Source organism: Pseudophryne corroboree, chromosome 4 (assembly GCF_028390025.1).
Source record: "Pseudophryne corroboree isolate aPseCor3 chromosome 4, aPseCor3.hap2, whole genome shotgun sequence".
Classification (NCBI taxonomy): Eukaryota; Metazoa; Chordata; class Amphibia; order Anura; family Myobatrachidae; genus Pseudophryne; species Pseudophryne corroboree.
The window spans coordinates 21,976,619-21,997,736 of record NC_086447.1 but is presented as its reverse complement, the minus strand read 5'-3'; the positions used below and the strand labels follow the sequence as shown (position 1 = coordinate 21,997,736).

General features: G+C 47.6%; 1 protein-coding gene and 2 pseudogenes across 2 annotated transcripts in view; 2 read left to right on the top strand and 1 right to left on the bottom strand.

Annotated features, from left to right (window-relative positions):
• LOC134908812 (uncharacterized) overlaps window positions 1-21,118 on the top strand; it is a 78,960-nt gene that overhangs the window by 41,174 nt on the left and 16,668 nt on the right. The window lies entirely within an intron of this gene.
• LOC134913816 (5S ribosomal RNA) lies at window positions 10,616-10,734 on the bottom strand (annotated as a pseudogene).
• On the top strand, window positions 12,068-12,186 carry LOC134913875 (5S ribosomal RNA; annotated as a pseudogene).

Sequence of the window (21,118 nt, the reverse complement as noted above, 5' to 3'; positions counted from 1 at the left end):
TTTTTAAATTAGACATATTGCACTATATATGTCCTTTTTAAGTTTCAGTTTTAAAGGAGAATTATTCACTCTGAGGATGACTTACCCTGTGAGGGTGACACGCAATCAATAACCTGTATAATTGTGAGTGGGACCAATAAAAAACACTCTTGGATTTTATCTCTGTATTGCACAATTGTGTGTTTTTCTTTGTTCCTCAGAATATTGTTCGGGGAAAAGAAAAAGTCCGCTCTCATTTATGTGAAGAATATATAAGAGCTATAGTGGTTGGTAGCGCCGTGTGATATCACCTTTTTATATCCTATTTGCACTTAAGAGTTTGTTGGTGGAGGCTCTATTTGTGTTATCACTGGCTGCAACCTCATATTGTGAGCGCCGTGTGGATTGCTACCTTTCTGTCGCTTCTCAAGGACCTTCTTCAAAAGGACCATTCGTCTATCCAGACATACCACGGCTATGATTCATGGCTTAAAAGTTGAAAGGGAGAGTCTAGCCAGAAAAGGTCTCCCCTCCAAGGTTATTTCCACTATGTTCCAGGCCCGGAAGGTGATTATGTCAAAACATTACCACCGTATCTGGAAGAAATATATTTCTTGGTGTGAGGGTAGAAAATATTCTCCTGTGGAGTTTCGACTTGGTCGTTTTCTACTCTTCCTGCAAGCTGGCGTAGATATGGGCCTACGGTTAGGCTCCATCAAAAGTCCAGATTTCGGCTCTCTCCATCTTCTTCCAGAAACAACTTGCAGTATTGCCGGAAGTATATATTGGTAGATGCTCAATTAGCTTAGTGATATCATTCAGGTGCTCGAAAGGGAGGGGTATTTTTGAGCAAGAAAAAAAGGCATTTGGTTCCCCCAGAACCCTGAATGATAACAGTAACCAGATATAAATCCCACATAATAATAGAATTCAGAGATCTTCGTTACACATATTTGCGCAAATGTGTGGTTAAGCCCCAAAGCCGCATCAAGGCTGTCACACGCCAGAGTCAGCGTTCGCCGCGCTTACCCCTGCGTGTCTGCTGGTCGGTGTTGCGGCCTCTGCCTTCGGTGGGCTCCGGCGTCTGGCTGGCGCGGCTCCCGGTGGTTCTCCGGGGCATGGGCGCCGCCATGACACCCGGCATCACGTGGACGGGGGGCAGGTGACGTCATCAGACTGCTCCGCCAATCCAGCGGTGGCGGGGAATACAAAGTCAGACGCCGGACAGAGCCTCAGCGCCCGAGTATCGTCTTTCCCTGACGTGGATGCCAGCGCTCTTGTTCCCGGCAAGGATCTCTGCGGTTGTACTCCAGTGTCTCCGGCATTTCCAGGTGCCAATTCGCTGCACCGGTTCCAGTGTATTCAGCGGCCAGTATATCTCTCTGCGGTCCAGTCACCAGTGCTCCTAGGAATCAGCGTGGGCTGCGGGCCTAAATCACCGTTCTCAAGTTCTACGAATCACCAGCGTCTTAAACCCCTGCACTTCAGTTCTTCACATCATCAGCGTCTCAGTCACCGTTCACAAGTTCTACAATTCAACAGCGTCTTAAACCCCTGAACTTCAATTCTTCACATCATCAGCGTCTCAGTCACCGTTCACCAGTTCTACAAATCAACAGCGTCTCAAACCCCTGCACTCCAGTTCTCACATCATCAGCGTCTCAGTCACCGTTCACAAGTCCTACAAATCAACAGCGTCTTAAACCACTGCACTTAAGTTCCTCAAATCATCAGCGTCCTAAACCTCTGCACTTAAGTTCTTCAATTTACCAGTGTCTTCACCTCCGCTCACAAGTTCTTTATCCATCTGTGCCTTTAATCATCATTTACAAGTTCCTCAAGTTATCAGTGACTTTTAAACATCACCCACAGTTTCTTCAGTTATCAGTATCTCTAATATTGCTCACAAAACCCTTCAGTGGGTCTGGACATTCCCTCATTAATTCCTCTTTGACATATGACTTTAAGTTGTTTTTCCCTGCAATAAAGTTCTTCTATATTTCATCAAACTCCACTGTCAGCGTCCTGTATGAGGAAATCCTATATTAGGCCACCCCTTTTCCGGCTCAGTTGTGGTTCCTCTTCCCAACCATCGGAAGAATCCCAGAGTTCACAACACCCTCAGTCTAGGCCAGTGACAGTATACTCAGGCCACATGGACCTGGGGAATCGGAACCCAGAGGCAAGTACCATGCAGGACCTGGTTTCCCGAGTACAGAGTCAGGAAGCAGCACAGAATCAGGTGATGCATTATCTCCAGGAGTTATCTGGCCGGCTGGATCAAATCCAGACTTCTCTGGCTTCAGTGGTCCCAGCTCCAGTTCCAGTATCCGCTCCAGTGGTTGTCTCTGGTAATGTTCCCTCCTTGTCTGGAACCAGGTCACGCCTTCAGCTTTCCACTCCTCCTCGTTATAACGGGAATCCGAAAAATTGCCGTGGATTCCTCAATCAGTGTGAGGTACATTTCGAACTCCTCTCACATAACTTCCCTACTGATCGGTCTAAAGTGGCATACATTATCTCTTTGCTTGAGGGTTCATCGTTGGAGTGGGTGTCACCATTGTGGGAGCGATCAGATCAGTTAGTTTCTAGTTATACCAACTTCATTGCGTCGTTCCGAAGGATCTTTGATGAGCCTGGCAGGACGACTGCTGCCTCAGCTGACTTGCTCTGAGTTCGACAAGGCTCTCGTACAGTGGGACAGTATGTAATTCACTTTCAAACTATAGCTTCTGAACTGAGCTGGAATAATGATGCCCTTTAGGCTGCTTATTGGAACGGGCTCTCGGATCGTTTAAAAGACGAATTGATTACTAGAGATCTGCCAGATTCCTTGGAACAGTTGATCTCACTCTGTGTAAAGGTGGATCTTCGCATGCAGAAACGAGGTGGTGAACGTGGTCGGTCGGACCGGTCGAGACTCCGATCTCTTCCTTCTGGGCAAACAGTTAATTCAAGTCCAGACGAACCCATGCAGATTAATCGGTCTCGGCTGTCCCCAGAAGAGCGTCAGCGTCGTCGTGAGGGTAGACTTTGCCTCTACTGTGGAGCCGCGGATCATTTTCTCAAGTCTTGCAAGTCTCGCCCGGGAAACGGGCAGTCCTAGCTTGTTCTGGAGAAGTCAAGCTAGGGGTTGTGTCTCAATCTTCTCCGGCAGTGGACTGTCTACTCTCTGTATCTCTGTTTTCTGAGTTGAAGTCAAAACCGTTAAGGCACTGTTGGACTCGGGAGCTGCGGGGAATTTTATTTCCCTTTCCTGCGCCCAGAATCTGGGTTTGAAGTTGCAGTCGGTCGAACGACCTATTACAATAACTGCTATTAATGGTTCCCAAATTCCTAATGCTCTGATTACAAGTCGTACTATGCCAATCAAGCTGCAAGTGGGAGCTTTGCACCAAGAACATCTGGAGTTCCTTGTGATTCAGGAGATACCTCACGATCTCGTCCTTGGTCTTCCCTGGCTCAAGCTTCACAACCCTCACGTCGACTGGAGGTCGACACAGATAATTTCTTGGAGTCCATTCTGTCACTCGAATTGTCTTATTCCTGTCTACCCGCTTCGTGTATCATCCAAGTCGGACGAAGAGCTTATTCCAGAGGCTTATCGGGAGTTTACAGATGTGTTCTCGGAACAGGCGGCCGATAAGTTACCACCGCATAGACCCTGGGACTGTCCTATTGAGCTCATTCCGGGGAAAATGCCACCTCGAGGTCGTACCTATCCTTTGTCAGTACCTGAGACACAAGCCATGTCAGAATATATCAAGTCTAATCTGCAGAAGGGATTCATCCGCCCCTCTACTTCCCCAGCGGGAGCAGGCTTCTTCTTTGTGAAGAAAAAAGACGGAGGCCTGAGGCCATGTATCGACTATCGTGGTCTAAATGAAGTCACCATTAAGAATAAGTATCCTCTGCCGCTCATCACGGAGCTTTTTGATAGAGTTCGCGGAGCTCGAGTCTTCACTAAGCTCGATTTAAGGGGAGCTTATAACTTGATACGTATCCGACAAGGGGACGAATGGAAGACTGCCTTCAATACTAGGGACGGGCATTATGAGTACCTGGTAATGCCGTTTGGCCTCAGCAACGCCCCCGCCGTCTTCCAGGGATTCATTAATGAAGTCTTTCGGGACATGTTATACCTAAATGTAGTGGTATATTTGGATGACATCCTGATATTTTCGAAGAATCTCACTGAGCACAGAATACAAGTTAAGGAGGTACTCCTTCGGTTGCGAGAGAACCATCTTTACGGCAAGATTTCCAAGTGCACCTTTGAGGTCCCCTCTATTCCATTTCTGGGTTACATTATTTCAGGCACGGAGTTGCATATGGATCCGGAGAAACTTTCTGCTATTCGGGACTGGACTCAGCCTCTTTCCTTGAAAGCAGTGCAACGATTTCTAGGGTTCGCAAATTACTACCGGAAATTCATAAGGGGTTTCTCTACTATCGTGGCGCCTATTACTGCCCTAACCAAGAAGGGGGCTGACCCAAGCCATTGGTCCTCTGAAGCTGTAGCAGCGTTCGCTCAGTTGAAGGCAGCCTTTATGACCGATCCGGTACTTCAGCAACCAGACTTTCTAAAACCATTCTGTGACAGGACGATACCGTACGGAAGCACTCGCAGCTTCCGCGTCGCGTTGACTGCGCACAGAATGGAAGGTCAAGCCGCACGAGGCCTGACCACATAGGGGATTCCCTGCTTACCGTCAGTAACCGCCTGTTACTGACTCCACCCACTGCGCTGTGGGCGGGTTCTCGCTGCCACCACCAAACTCCTAACCTGCCGTGGCGTTTGGAACCACGGTTCTGCTCTGTATGTGCCGACGCACTGCTGTACCACACCTGTGTGGTGTTGACGAATCCCCTCTAGCCACTTGCTAGGCCTCTACCGGTAGCTGGCGGAAGGCGGAGCTTGGAGACGTCAGGTGCTTCCCTGGACAGCCGGAGGACGGGGCTAGGTTTGGCCTAACCCTGTTGGTCACAAGATGAAGCAGTCTTCTTGAGGCAAAGGTGTTTATTGCTCAAAATAACCTTTAAAAAGGCTCCTCCCTATTGCTAGGGGCAACAGCATACAATTAAGATGTTTCAGCAGAAGAAGATGTTACAATACACACTCCTATGGGCCAACTGCCCTCCTTTTATCCCTCTCCAAGACCCCTTACCACAGGGGGTAAGCCCGCCCTGTGGTGTACAACCAATCAATGTTTACCCATGAGCTGTGCATGCTCTGGTCTCATGCACACACAACATTGTTCCCAATGGACAGTGGGGAGTGGTCGGTCTCCTTTGTCTCTCCCATCTGGGAGAGCAGGCTACTCCCACGGTGCCGTTCAGTCTGGCTGGGGGGAGGTTTTCCCTCCTAAACTGACTTCCAGAAACCTGCCCGGGACCCCTTCTCACTGCCTGCAGCCTGGATTTGGGCTCCAGAGCTGGGCAGCCTGGCTCCCCGGTCCAGGTCTCTGGTCCACTACGGCTGATCTCCATGGAGCTCCAAGAAACCACTCAGCTTGTCTTATAGCTAAGCTGCTTCTTTTTCTCCCTGTCCCCATTGGAACTGTGAGGCTGGATGGGAAAGCATTCCGTTTTTAGGGAAAAGGTCTGGGAGAATCCATCAGCCTGCACAGCTATGGATTCCCCCCTCCTGGGACACACAATCAAGTAAGTGCACTTTATCTTTAAATACATTTACATTTTAAATCACACTGTACATTTTTCCTTTTAAATATACACTGAGCCTGTGCCCTGCACAGACTCTACATACTCAGGCACTGCAGTGCCTTCCCTAGCCCTGCAGCCTGGCTGTTAGGGCTCTCTGGGTGCTGGAGGTATGGGGCTGGCTTCCCCCATCCTCCAGCCTGCTTTTCTGCCTCTGGGGTTCCAGGGAGCTGGCTCTCCCTGTCCCCCCCAGGGTGGCACTAATCAGTGGCCTCGCCGCACGCAGCGGCGCACCCCCCTGTACCGAAGTCCGGCGGACCGGGACACTTGTCCCGGCCGCCGTGACCCTGGCTTGTTGTGGTGCTGGGGCGCCGCTCCCGGACCCCAGCGCTCATCATCTTGCTTGGCCGCCTAATGTGCCCACGCCGCTAGGGAGCCGGCTAGCCCGGTCCCCCATGAGCGGCGCCTGTCTGTTAGCCTCGCTGCAGCGTCCGGCGGGGAGCCGGGCTGCAGCGCACCCCCCTCGCCGACTAGCAGCCCGGGACGTCCGTCCCGGCTGCTGCGGCTGGCCACCCGTGCTGGGCTGAGGCGCCGGGAGCAGAGCTCCCGGCCCCCAGCGGCGGCTCTCACCTAGAGCACTGCAGCGGGAGCCGAGCTCCCAGCCGCAGCGCTCACCCTTCTCCCCGGCGCGCACACTCCAGTGCGCCCGGGGCTACACTGACCGCTGCCGGGAGCGGAGCTCCCGGACTCCGGCGGTCAGCGGCTGCCTCCTCTCCCCCGGCGCGCACACTCTGCTGAGCGTGCCGGGGGCTGTCCTCCCTGCCGTGGTCTCCGGAGGGGTCCGGGACCACGGCACAGTTAAAATACAGCATTTTAAACATTTTGTACACTGTTATAAACACGGCGCCTAGCGCCCACAGTATTTTCAAATCTGGCGCCAAGCGCCCTTTGTCTGTGAAAATGGCGCCGGGCACTAGGGGTTAACCCCTTCAGTGCTGCAGGCGGCCATTTCCCTCGTGGCTGGGGCTCTCCGGCCACACATTCTTTCTGGAGGTTGATGCTTCTACGCATTGGTGCCGTACTTTCGCAGTACGCTCCAGATGGGAAGTTACATCTATGTGGTTTCCATTCTCGCAAGTTCTCCCCTGCTGAACTAAATTACACCATTGGAGACAAAGAGCTGTTGGCAATAAAATCTGCCTTGGAAGAATGGAGATATCTTTTGGAAGGTGCTAAACACCTAATTACGATTTTCACGGATCACAAGAATTTGCTGTATCTCAAGATGGCCCAGTGCTTGAATCCCCGTCAAGCAAGATGGGCGTTCTTCTTTGCCCGATTTTCGTTTGTCATTAAGTACCGGGCTGGAACTCTTAACACCAAGGCGGATGCCCTATCCCGTTCTTTATTGGCTTCGGATGAGCAGAATTCCATTGTAAAGGCGTTGATCCTCAGTCCAGTTTCTATTTCTGCGGCTCCCACTGCGTTGGGTCCTCCTCCTGGAAGAATGTCGGTGCCAGCTAAATTTCGACCAAGATTGTTGCAGTGGGCTCACATTTCTAAGTTTTCTGGCCATCCTGGAGTTCAGAAGATGTGGGAATTTCTACGAAGATCTTACTGGTGGGACACTATGAAGAAGGACGTTCAAGAGTATGTCAACTCGTGTCCTCAATGTGCTCAGCACAAAATTCTTCGTCTGCCTCCTGCGGGGTTGTTGCACCCATTGTCCATTCCTAAGAGGCCTTGGACTCGTATCTCTATGGACTTTGTTACTGAACTGCCTCTCTCTAAGGGTCATAACACCGTCTGGGTGATTATCGACCGATTCTCCTTGATGGCACATTTTGTTCCGTTGACCGGATTACCATCAGCTTCTAAGTTGGCTTTGTTATTCATTCGGGAACACTTCCGCCTGCACGGGTTACCTCTGGAAATAGTCTCTGATCGAGGGGTACAGTTTACGGCAAGATTCTGGAGAGCCCTCTGCACGGCCCTACAAATAAAACTCAAGTTTTCATCCGCTTACCATCCACAGACCAATGGGCAAACTGAACGCGTCAATCAAGATTTAGAGACTTTTCTCCGTGTTTACCTCTCCCCCTCACAAGATAATTGGGTGGAGTTGTTGCCTTGGGCCGAGTTCGCCCATAATCATCTATATCACTCCTCGACTGGTGAGTCTCCATTTTTCATTAATTATGGATTTCATCCCCAAGTTCCAGAATTACCCATTTGTCCTCCAGAAGAAGTTCCTGCTGCAGCCTCTACTCTCCGGCATTTCAGTCAAATCTGGAGCCGAGTTCATGCCAACCTCAAGAGAGTTTCTGGCCGCTATAAGTTCTTTGCGGATAGGAAGCGACGGGCAGCTTCTCAATACAAGGTTGGTGACAGTGTATGGCTCTCTACCCGCAATCTCCGTTTAAAGGTGCCCACTATGAAGTTCGCTCCAAGGTTCATAGGTCCTTACCCCGTGTTACAAGTCTTGAATCCGGTTGTCTGCAAATTGGGATTGCCTTCCCATCTCCGGATACCAAATTCCTTCCATGTCTCTCTTCTTCGCCCTCTTGTTTTGAACCGGTTTCATTCTAAGTCCCCAAGGCCAACCTCTGCAGAGGCTGAAGAGGGTACGGACTTTGAGATCAAAGCTATTCTTGATTCTCGCTATCTTCACAAGAATCTACAGTATTTGGTGGAATGGAAAGGTTTTGGCCCCGAGGAAAGGAGCTGGGTCAAAGCTACTGAGGTTACGGCTCCCCGACTGGTGCAGATGTTCCATTCCAGACATCCAACAAAACCTGGAAAGTGTCCAGGGGCCACTCCTGGAGGAGGGGGTACTGTCACACGCCAGAGGCGGCAATTCGCCGCGCTTACCCCTGCGTGTCTGCTGGTCGGTGTTGCGGCCTCTGCCTTCGGTGGGCCACGGGCTCCGGCGTCTGGCTGGCGCGGCTCCCGGCGGTTCTCTGGGGCATGGGCGCCGCCATGACACCCGGCATCACGTGGACGGGGGGCAGGTGACGTCATCAGACTGCTCCGCCAATCCAGCGGTGGCGGGGAATACAAAGTCAGACGCCGGATAGAGCCTCAGCGCCTGAGTATCGTCTTTCCCTGACGTGGATGCCAGCGCTCTTGTTCCCGGCAAGGATCTCTGCAGTTGTACTCCAGTGTCTCCGGCATTTCCAGGTGCCAGTTCGCTGCACCGGTTCCAGTGTATTCAGCGGCCGGTATATCTCTCTGCGGTCCAGTCACCAGTGCTCCTAGGAATCAGCGTGGGCTGCGGGCCTAAATCACCGTTCTCAAGTTCTACAATTCAACAGCGTCTTAAACCCCTGCACTTCAGTTCTTCACATCATCAGCGTCTCAGTCACCGTTCACAAGTCCTACAAATCAACAGCGTCTTAAACCACTGCACTTAAGTTCCTCAAATCATCAGCGTCCTAAACCTCTGCACTTAAGTTCTTCAATTTACCAGTGTCTTCACCTCCGCTCACAAGTTCTTTATCCATCTGTGCCTTTAATCATCATTTACAAGTTCCTCAAGTTATCAGTGACTTTTAAACATCACCCACAGTTTCTTCAGTTATCAGTATCTCTAATATTGCTCACAAAACCCTTCAGTGGGTCTGGACATTCCCTCATTAATTCCTCTTTGACATATGACTTTAAGTTGTTTTTCCCTGCAATAAAGTTCTTCTATATTTCATCAAACTCCACTGTCGGCGTCCTGTATGAGGAAATCCTATATTAGGCCACCCCTTTTCCGGCTCAGTTGTGGTTCCTCTTCCCAACCATCGGAAGAATCCCCGAGTTCACAACACCCTCAGTCTAGGCCAGTGACAAAGGTGTCTCTGTATATTTGGGGTCCCTAGCGCTATATCTAGGTGCAGGGTGTGGCACCCCAAAACACCAGCATAAGCCAGAAAGCCCAGCGTAGCATGCCCTGACATGCCACATGGAGCATTATGGGGTTGCTCCAAGGTGGGTAGCTCTTAGCTTAGACATATTGTAGTAAGGAGCCATTATCATGTGGCTCCTTGCTGGTTAATATTAGAGTTACAAAGGAAAAAGAGAGACTCTGTGTTGGGGCACGCTTGAAAAACTAAAACTTAACTTTTAATTATAGTATGATAAAATTATGGTACACAATTCAACACACATACAGGTTGAGTCTCCCTTAACCAAAATGCTTGGGACCAGAGGTATTTTGGATATGGGATTTTTCCGTATTTTGGAATAATTGCATACCATAATGAGATATCATGGCGATGATGACCTAAGTCTAAGCACAGAATGCATTTATGTTTCCTATACACCTTATACACACAGCCTGAAGGTCATTTTAGCCATTATTTTTAATAACTTTGTGCATTAAACAAAGTGTGTGTACATTCACACAATTCATTTATGTTTCATATACACCTTATACACATAGCCTGAAGGTCATTTAATCCAATATTTTTAATAACTCTGTGTATTAAACAAAGTTTGTGTACATTGAGCCATCAGAAAACAAAGTTTCACTATCTCACTCTCACTCAAAAAATTCCGTATTTCGGAATATTCCGTATTTCGGAATATATGGATATGGGATACTCAACCTGTATAATATATGACATATAGTATATAATATTTAAGGAGAAAGTCAAATGATTCTCACTTGCAAAGTAATAATTTAGGAGTGGCAGTTCTCCAAGTAATATTACTGTTTAAGGTGACAGTGACACCTGAGATGAAAATATTAAGATTTAATTTCAGCATAACAGAAAATTCTTCCAATGCCTATTGTAATGGTATGTCCTGGTAACGATTAATCTGCTATTTGTAAATTTTTGATCAATAAATGCAGTATGCAAAAAGCTCTAGATGAGTACGTGATCAGAAAGAAAGATTTAATGAGAAGAAGGGAATATAGATATGAAAATGGTAACAGTCAAAGGTTGCTCCAACACCTCTGCTTTTCACATGAATACAGAGGTATTTATTACTGCACCTAATATTCCCTGGAAGTCTCCCATCCAGGTACTAATCAGGCTATTCACTGCTTAGCTTCCAAGATCAGGCGAGATTGGGCGTAGCCAGTGAGATGTGGCAGTAATATCACATAGATTGTGAATGAGAGAGTGTATGGTTATTGGCACATACCAGATAGAGTACTTCTGCTGTCCATTATTGTGCACAGTCTCTCTGTTACTTTTAGCATTGCAGAGGAGTTATATGACTGGCGTCAGGATGAGAGAGTACTGAAAAAGTAAGATATAGGAAACGTATAGGTTCAGGGCCCGTCTTCTGCTGTCCACTGTCTTATAAATTAATATAGCGGACAGTGGATGAGAGAGGCAGGTTATCTGGGCCTATTGAGTAATGGTGTGAAATTACACAGATATCTTAAGGTTTCTTATGATAGTGCATCATTCAATTACATATTCTTAATCTTAATAGTAGTGGGCAAAGGGATTAATATTTCCGCTATTGGCGATGCCCCTAGAGTACTGCAAAGGAAGGCCGAAGCCAGCTGTTAGGGATATCTCAAAACACACGTAATAGTATGAATTGTATCTCACTAATTAGGGTATAAGGGTGGGAGAGAAAAGAGACATCAAAGAGCGTTGAATGTCTTAACTCTGTAAATAATGGGTAGCAGATTTAAAGAATTATTAAACAATTAAAGACAAAACATTTTTTTGTCAAATATACGATACCAGGAGGTGAGTGGGCTGAACCGTGCACTGTTCAGCACCACTTATCACAGACGGCCGTTTCACCTGAGGGTGGCTTGTTCACAGTGACAAGTGGTGCTGAACAGTGCACGGTTCAGCCCACTCACCTCCTGGTATCGTATATTTGACAAAAAAATGTTTTGTCTTTAATTGTTTAATAATTCTTTAAATCTGCTACCCATTATTTACAGAGTTAAGACATTCAACGCTCTTTGATGTCTCTTTTCTCTCCCACCCTTATACCCTAATTAGTGAGATACAATTCATACTATTACGTGTGTTTTGAGATATCCCTAACAGCTGGCTTCGGCCTTCCTTTGCAGTACTCTAGGGGCATCGCCAATAGCGGAAATATTAATCCCCTTGCCCACTACTATTAAGATTAAGAATATGTAATTGAATGATGCACTATCATAAGAAACCTTAAGATATCTGTGTAATTTCACACCATTACTCAATAGGCCCAGATAACCTGCCTCTCTCATCCACTGTCCACTATATTAATTTATAAGACAGTCGACAGCAGAAGGCGGGCCCTGAACCTATACGTTTCCTATATCTTACTTTTTCAGTACTCTCTCATCCTGACGCCAGTCATATAACTCCTCTGCAATGCTAAAAGTAACAGAGAGACTGTGCACAATAATGGACAGCAGAAGTACTCTATCTGGTATGTGCCAATAACCATACACTCTCTCATTCACAATCTGTGATATTACTGCCACATCTCACTGGCTACGCCCAATCTCGCCTGATCTTGGAAGCTAAGCAGTGGATAGCCTGATTAGTACCTGGATGGGAGACTTCCAGGGAATATTAGGTGCAGTAATAAATACCTCTGTATTCATGTGAAAAGCAGAGGTGTTGGAGCAACCTTTGACTGTTACCATTTTCATATCTATATTCCCTTCTTCTCATTAAATCTTTCTTTCTGATCACGTACTCATCTAGAGCTTTTTGCATACTGCATTTATTGATCAAAAATTTACAAATAGCAGATTAATCGTTACCAGGACATACCATTACAATAGGCATTGGAAGAATTTTCTGTTATGCTGAAATTAAATCTTAATATTTTCATCTCAGGTGTCACTGTCACCTTAAACAGTAATATTACTTGGAGAACTGCCACTCCTAAATTATTACTTTGCAAGTGAGAATCATTTGACTTTCTCCTTAAATATTATATACTAGATGTCATATATTATATGTGTGTTGAATTGTGTACCATAATTTTATCATACTATAATTAAAAGTTAAGTTTTAGTTTTTCAAGCGTGCCCCAACACAGAGTCTCTCTTTTTCCTTTGTAACTTTGACACGTACTATTGACTCTGGGTGCACCACCAACAACAGTAACTCCTTAAAGACCGATACAGGCATTTCTTATGTATATGCACTGTTGGTTCACAAGGGACAAATTTTATAAGAGCCCATTACAAAGAAAAATTTCTTTAGGGTCCTGTGCGGCACCAAATTGACCTTCTCCTGGTTAATATTAGACCCAGATTGGGGTAATGGAGGTGTGAGGTGTGGTGCCTCTGGACTGGCTGAGCTGGATGGCTTTAGTGTGGCATTCCTTTACATTCTATTAACACTTTTCACGTATTAATTTTTTAACACTATTTCTCTATTTTAATTACATTTCATGTTTATATCACCCTCTCTATAGCTTCGGCTTCCTAAATACGAATTTATTAACACTATAGTTTTTTCACTGGTATGCTACGTTGGGCTTTCTGGCTTATGCTGGTGTTTTGGGGTGCCACACCCTGCACCTAGATATAGCGCTAGGGACCCCAAATATACAGAGACGCCTTGATGCGGCTTTGGGGCTTAACCACACATTTGCGCAAATATGTGTAACGAAGATCTCTGAATTCTATTATTATGTGGGATTTATATCTGGTTACTGTTATCATTTAGGGTGCTGGGGGAAACCAAATGCCTTTTTTTCTTGGTATTGCCGGAAGTACAGACTTTCCTGAAGGGTGTTCTTCACATTCAACCACCTTTCGTACCTCCCACGGCTCCGTGGGATCTCAATGTGGTCTTGACTTTTCTCCAGTCGGACTGGTTTGAACCCTTGCAAAGGGTGGAATTGAAATATATAGCTCGGAAGACTGTCATGTTGCTGGCGTTAGCCTCTGCAAGACGTTTTTCGGAATTGGGGGCCTTATCCTGTAAGACCCCGTATTTGATATTTCATGAGGGTAGGGCGGAGCTCAGGACTCGACTGCAATTTTTGCCGAAAGTGGTGTCGGCTTTTCACGTAAATCAACCTATAGTGGTTTCAGTGATGGCTGACACATCAATTGCTCCAAAGTCCTTGGACGTGGTGAGGGCTTAGAAAATTTACGTCAAGAGGATGGCTCGTCACAGAAAATCTGACTCTCTTTTTGTCCTTTATGACGCTACCAAAATTGGTCGTCCTGCTTCTAAGTAGTCCATTGCTCGTTGGCTCAGGTTGACCATTCTTTGGAAGCATTGCCGCTGCTGAGTTCTATCCAGGCCCACTCCACAAGGTCGGTGGGTTCTTCCTGGGCAGCTGCCCGGGGCGTCTTGGCCTTACAGTTGTGCCATGCAGCTACTTGGTCTGGTTCGAACAGGTTCATAAAGTTCTACAGGTTCGACACCTTGGCCAGAGATGACCTTCAGTTTGGTTAGGCGGTTTTGCACGGATCTCCGCACTCTCCCACCCGTTCTGGCAGCTTTGGGACTTCCCCATGGTACTAATGTCACCCGAGTGTCCACTAGGACGTTAGAGAAAATAGGAATTTAATACCTATCAGTAATTCCTTTTCTCGTAGTCCGTAGTGGATACTGGGCACCCGCCTCAGTGCTTCGTATTCCTGTTTACTTGGTTGTAAGTGTTCTTGGTTGGGTCTGCTGTTGCTGTTCCATGTTTGGTTAGCGTTGCTATCCTTTGTTGTAGTTAGTGTTGCTTTCCTCTGTTCTGGTTAGTACTGCTATCTTATTGTTGTGTGTTGGTTCGTAACCTCACCGCTATCTTGTATATTCCTTCTCTCGTGGTATGTCCGTTTCCTCGGGCACAGTTTTCCTAGATAGGGTCTGCAGGAGGGGCATAGAGGGGCGGAGCCAGCACACAACTTATGTTTTCTTAAAGTACCAGGCTCCAGTGGACCCGATCTATACCCCATGGTACTAATGTCACCCCAGGATCCATTACGGACTACGAGAAAAGGAATTACCGGTAGGTATTAAGTTCCTATATTTTTTTAATTTTTTTTTTATGATTTTTTCTTTTATTTTTATTTTAAATTGGCTTTTTTTATTTAATTTGCTTTGTTTATTTACATTTGGATTTTTATAAAACTGATCAAGTAAAGAAATAAGCCCGAGCAAAAACAATAATACAATAAGTACTGTAACTTTAATATATGTAACTTAAGGTAGTTGTCAGTATCGCCGTGAATCAGGCACGGCGCAGCAAAACTACACACAAGTCACACAAACTGCAAAAGGAGAGAAACGGCAATGATGTTACAGTAGTTGGCAGTTGCCTGATTTGTATGTCTGAATAAGCCGACACATGAGGTTTATTGAACGCCTTATAAAGAAACTCAAGTTTTGTAGGGAAGCAGTTAGCTTCCCGGCAGTCAATATACCGACGCCGGGATCCCGAGGGAGGACAGAAACCTGGCATCACTATGCTGTCACCAAAGGGGATGCCGGCGTCGAAATACCGTCGGTAAACTGAGCGCTGGTATCCCATCCATCGGCCAGTCATACTGATCCCGTTTTGCAGCTTTGTGAGTACCCGAGCGGGGTCTCTGTTCTGTCAGCACCAAATGTGGAACATATTCTTCCTATTGAAGCTGATGACGCTGCGGCTGTCGGCAATTGCTCTACTGCTACCACGATAGTGTCATTACCAGCTGCAGGTTCTGGACCAATGGGCATTTTCCACCAATCTACTGGTGACACATCATCGTGGTCACACGAGGTCATTATACGAGGCTGCTTCTGCTTGGAACATGACTAGTGTTGGTAGAAGGATATCTGAATGTGGAGATTTTTCTTTGGCAAACTTAAGAGCTTCTGACTTTTCTTCTGCAGTTACACAACTACCACAGTAACGTGAGTCCATCAAGTAAGCCAGAAAATGTGCAGGTCCCAATGCCTGATTATAGCGGTCCAAAAATGTCCTCATGCTTGGTTTGTCCAGATTTAATTCCTTCAAACCATCCTCTCATTCTTTCCATACCTGACCTGTACAGAGTTGGAAATGGTGCAGCTGTCTTTTTGGCTATTGAGATGGGCTTTAGGCGGTTACATAATTCTTCCGCATTTCTCTTCAGCCCAATGCTGATAACTTTGTGATAAACAAATTCATCAATTTTAGTTCACGGTTTTCTTCACACACTTTCATATAAATTGACAAATGCTTAATGCAAGAATTCACTCAACCATTATATTCCACCTTACATAGTGAGGAAGGATGAGATTCAATCCACCCTCTTGTCTATATTTGGCACTTGCAAAAAGATTGTTCCTAAAATACAACATGAGCTACCTGCTCCTTGTAACAATACATTAAACGCCTTGATTTCTCTGACGTCCTAGTGGATGCTGGGGACTCCGTAAGGACCATGGGGAATAGCGGCTCCGCAGGAGACCGGGCACAAAAGTAAAGCTTTAGAACTACCTGGTGTGCACTGGCTCCTCCCCCCACGACCCCCCTCCAAGCCTCAGTTAGATTTTTGTGCCCGAACGAGAAGGGTGCACACTAGGTGGCTCTCCTGAGCTGCTTAGTAAAAAGTTTTAGGTTTTTTATGTTCAGTGAGACCTGCTGGCAACAGGCTCACTGCATCGAGGGACTAAGGGGAGAAGAAGCGAACTCACCTGCGTGCAGAGTGGATTGGGCTTCTTAGGCTACTGGACATTAGCTCCAGAGGGTCCGATCACAGGCCCAGCCATGGGATAGGTCCCAGAGCCGCGCCGCCGGCCCCCTTACAGAGCCAGAAGACAGAAGAGGTCCGGAAAATCGGCGGCAGAAGACGTCCTGTCTTCAACAAGGTAGCGCACAGCACTGCAGCTGTGCGCCATTGCTCCTCAGCACACTTCACACTCCGGTCATTGAGGGTGCAGGGCGCTGGGGGGGGGCGCCCTGAGACGCAATAAAAACACCTTGGATGGCAAAAAATGCATCACATATAGCTCCTGGGCTATATGGATGAATTTAACCCCTGCCAGAATACACAGAAAAACGGGAGATAAGGCCGCCGAGAAGGGGGCGGAGCCTATCTCCTCAGCACACTGGCGCCATTTTCCCTCACAGCTCCGTTGGAGGGAAGCTCCCTGGCTCTCCCCTGCAGTCACTACACTACAGAAAGGGTTAAAAAAGAGAGGGGGGCACTAATTACGCGCAGTATTAACTATACAGCAGCTATAAGGGGAAAAACACTTATATAAGGTTATCCCTGTATATATATAGCGCTCTGGTGTGTGCTGGCAAACTCTCCCTCTGTCTCCCCAAAGGGCTAGTGGGGTCCTGTCCTCTATCAGAGCATTCCCTGTGTGTGTGCTGTGTGTCGGTACGTTTGTGTCGACATGTATGAGGAGAAAAATGATGTGGAGACGGAGCAGATTGCCTGTAATAGTGATGTCACCCCCTAGGGGGTCGACACCTGAGTGGATGAACTGTTGGAAGGAATTACGTGACAGTGTCAGCTCTGTATAAAAGACAGTGGTTGACATGAGACAGCCGGCTACTCAGCTTGTGCCTGTCCAGACGTCTCATAGGCCGTCAGGGGCTCTAAAGCGCCCGTTACCTCAGATGGCAGATATAGACGCCGACACGGTTACTGACTCCAGTGTCGACGGTGAAGAGACAAATGTGACTTCCAGTAGGGCCACACGTTACATGATTGAGGCAATGAAAAATGTTTTACACATTTCTGATAATACGAGTACCACCAAAAAGGGGTATTATGTTCAGTGAGGAAAAACTACCTGTAGTTTTCCTGAATCTGAGAAATTAAATGAGGTGTGTGATGATGCGTGGGTTTCCCCCGATAACAACTGATAATTTCTAAAATGTTATTGGCATTATATCCTTTCCCGCCAGAGGTTAGGGTGCGTTGGGAAACACCCCCTAGGGTGGATAAAGCGCTCACACGCTTGTAAGGGCTCTACCCTCTCCTGAGATGGCCGCCCTTAAGGATCCTGCTGATAGAAAGCAGGAGGGTATCCTAAAATGTATTTACACACATACTGGTGTTATACTGCGACCAGCAATCGCCTCAGCCTGGATGTGCAGTGCTGGGTTGGCGTGGTCGGATTCCCTGACTGAAAATATTGATACCCTAGATAGGGACAGTATATTATTGCCTATAGAGCATGGGTCTTCAACCTGCGACCCTCCAGCTGCTGTGGAACTACACATCCCAGCATGCCCTGCCTCAGTTTTAGCATACCTTAATAGCAAAATTGTGGCAGGGCATGCTGGGATGTGTAGTTTCACAGCAGCTGGAGGGCCACAGGTTGAAGACCCATGCTATAGAGCATTTAAAAGATGCATTTCTATATATGCGTGATGCACAGCGGAATATTTGCCGACTGGCATCAAGTCTAAGTGCGTTGTCCATTTCTGCCAGTAGAGGGTTATGGACACGACCGTGGTCAGGTGATGCGGATTCCAAACGGCATTTGGAAGTATTGCCTTATTAAGGGAGGAGTTATTTGGGGTCGGTCTTTCAGACCTGGTGGCCACGGCAACAGCTGGGAAATCCACGTTTGTACCCCAGGTCGCCTCTCAACATAAGAAGACACCGTATTATCAGGCGCAGTCCTTTCGTGGGCAAGCGGGCAAAAGGTTCCTCATTTCTGCCCCGTGACAGAGGGAGAGGAAAAAGGCTGCAGAAATCAGCCAGTTCCCAGGAACAGAAGCCCTCTCCCGCCTCTGCCAAGCCCTCAGTATGACGCTGGGGCTTTACAAGCAGAATCAGGCACGGTGGGGGCCCGTCTCAATGAATTTCAGCGCTCAGTGGGCTCACTCGCATTTAGACCCCTGGATCCTTCAGGTGATATCTCAGGGGTACAAATTGGAATTCGAGACGTCTCCCCCTCGCCGTTTCCTAAAGTCGGCTTTACCGATGTCTCCCTCTGACAGGGAGGCAGTTTTGGAAGCCATTCACAAGCTGTATTCCCAGCAGGTGATAATCAAGGTACCCCTCCTGCAACAGGGAACGGGGTATTATTCCACACTGTTGTGGTACCGAAGCCGGACAGCTCGGTGAGACCGATTCTAAATCTAAAATCTTGAACACTTACATACGGAGGTTCAAATTCAAGATTGAGTCACTCAGAGCAGTGATTGCGAACCTGGAAGAAGGGGACTACATGATGTCTCGGGACATCAAGGATGCTTACCTTCATGTCCCAATTTACCCTTCTCACCAAAGGTACCTCAGGTTTGTGGTACAGAACTGTCACTATCAGTTTCAGACGCTGCTGTATGGATGGTCCACGGCACCCCGGGTCTTTACCAAGGTAATGGCCGAAATGATGATACTCCTTCGAAGGAAGGGAATTTTAGTTATCCCTTACTTGGACGATTCCTGATAAGGGTAAGATCCAGGGAACAGTTGGAGGTCGGTGTAGCACTATCTCAGGTAGTGTTGCGGCAGCACGATTGGATTCTCAATATTCCAAAATCGCAGCTGATTCCGACGACTCGTCTTCTGTTCCTAGGGATGATCCTGGACACAGTCCAGAAAAAGGTGTTTCTCCCGGAGGAGAAAGTCAGGGAGTTATCCGAGCTAGTCGGGAACCTCCTATAACCGAGCCAAGTCTCAGTACATCAATGAAAGGGTTCTGGGGAAAATGGTGGCTTCCTACGAAGCAATCCCATTCGGCAGATTCCACACAAGAACTTTCCAGTGGGACCTGCTGGACAAATGGTCCGGGTCGCATCTTCAGATGCATCAGCGGATAACCCTGTCACCAAAAACAAGGGTGTCTCTCCTGTGGTGGTTGCAGAGTGCTCATCTTCTAGAGAGCCGCAGATTCGACATTCAGGACTGGGTCCTGGTGACCACGGATGCCAGCCTGCGAGGCTGGGGAGCAGTCACACAGGGAAGGAATTTCCAGAGCTTATGGTCAAGCCTGGAGACATCACTTCACATAAATATCCTGAAGCTAAGGGCCATTTACAATGCTCTAAGCTCAGCAAGACCTCTGCTTCAAGGTCACCCGGAGTTGATCCATTCGGACAACATCACGGCAGTCACCCACGTAAACAGACAGGGTGACACAAGAAGCAGGAGGGCAAGGCAGAAGCTGCAAGGATTCTTCGCTGGGCGGAAAATCATGTGATAGCACTGTCAGCAGTATTCATTCCGGGAGTGGACAACTGGGAAGCAGACTTCCTCAGCAGACACGACCTCCACCCGGGAGAGTGGGGACTTCACCCAGAAGTCTTCCACATGTTTATAAAACTCGACAAGTATTGCGCCAGGTCAAGGGACCCTCAGGCAATAGCTGTAGACGCTCTGGTAACACAGTGGGTGTACCAGTCAGTGTATGTGTTCCCTCCTCTGCCTCTCATACCCAAGGTACTGAGAATTATAAGATGGAGAGGAGTAAGCACTATATTCGTGGCTCCGGATTGGCCAAGAAGGACTTGGTAACCGGAACTTCAAGAGATGCTCACGGAGGATCCGTGGCCTCTACCTCTAAGAAGGGACCTGCTCCAGCAAGGACCCTGTCTGTTCCAAGACTTACCGCGGCTGCGTTTGACGGCATGGCGGTTGAACGCCGGATCCTGAAGGAGAAAGGCATTCCGGATGAAGTCATTCCTATCCTGATCAAAGCCAGGAAAGATATAACCGCAAAACATTATCACCGCATTTGGCGAAAATATGTTCCGTGGTGCGAGGCCAGTAAGGCCCCGACGGAGGAATTTTCAACTAGGTCGATTCCTACATTTCCTGCAAACAGGAGTGTCTATGGGCCTGAAATGGGGGTCCATTAAGGTTCAAATTTCGGCCCTGTCAATTTTCTTCCAAAAAGAACTAGCTTCAGTCCCTGAAGTTCAGACGTTTGTGAAAGGGGTACTGTATATACAGCCTCCTTTGGTGCCTCCAGTGGCACCTTGGGATCTAAATGTAGTTTGTGGGTTCCAAAAGTCACATTGGTTTGAACCACTTAAATATGTGGAGTTAAAATATCTCACATGGAAAGTGGTCATGCTGTTGGCCCTGGCCTGGGCCAGGTGCGTGTCAGAATTGGCGGCTTTATCCTGTAAAAGCCCTCATCTGATTTTCCATTCGGACAGGGCGGAATTGAGGACTTGTCCTCAGTTTCTATCTAAGGTGGTTTTCAGCGTTTCACCTGAATCAACCTATTGTGGTGCCTGCGGCTACTAGGGACTTGGAGGACTCCAAGTTGCTAGACGTTGTCAGGGCCCTGGAAATATAGGTTTCCAGGACGGCTGGAGTCAGAAAATCTGACTCGTTGTTTATTCTGTATGCACCCAACAAGCTGGGTGCTCCTGCTTCTAAGCAGACTATTGCTCGTTGGATTTGTAGTACAATTCAGCTTGCACATTCTGTGGCAGGCCTGCCACAGCCAAAATCTGTAAAAGCCCATTCCACAAGGAAGGTGGGCTCATCTTGGGCGGCTGCCCGAGGGGTCTCGGCTTTACAACTTTGCCGAGCAGCTACTTGGTCAGGAGCAAATACGTTTGTAAAAATTCTACAAATTTGATACCCTGGCTGAGGAGGACCTGGAGTTCTCTC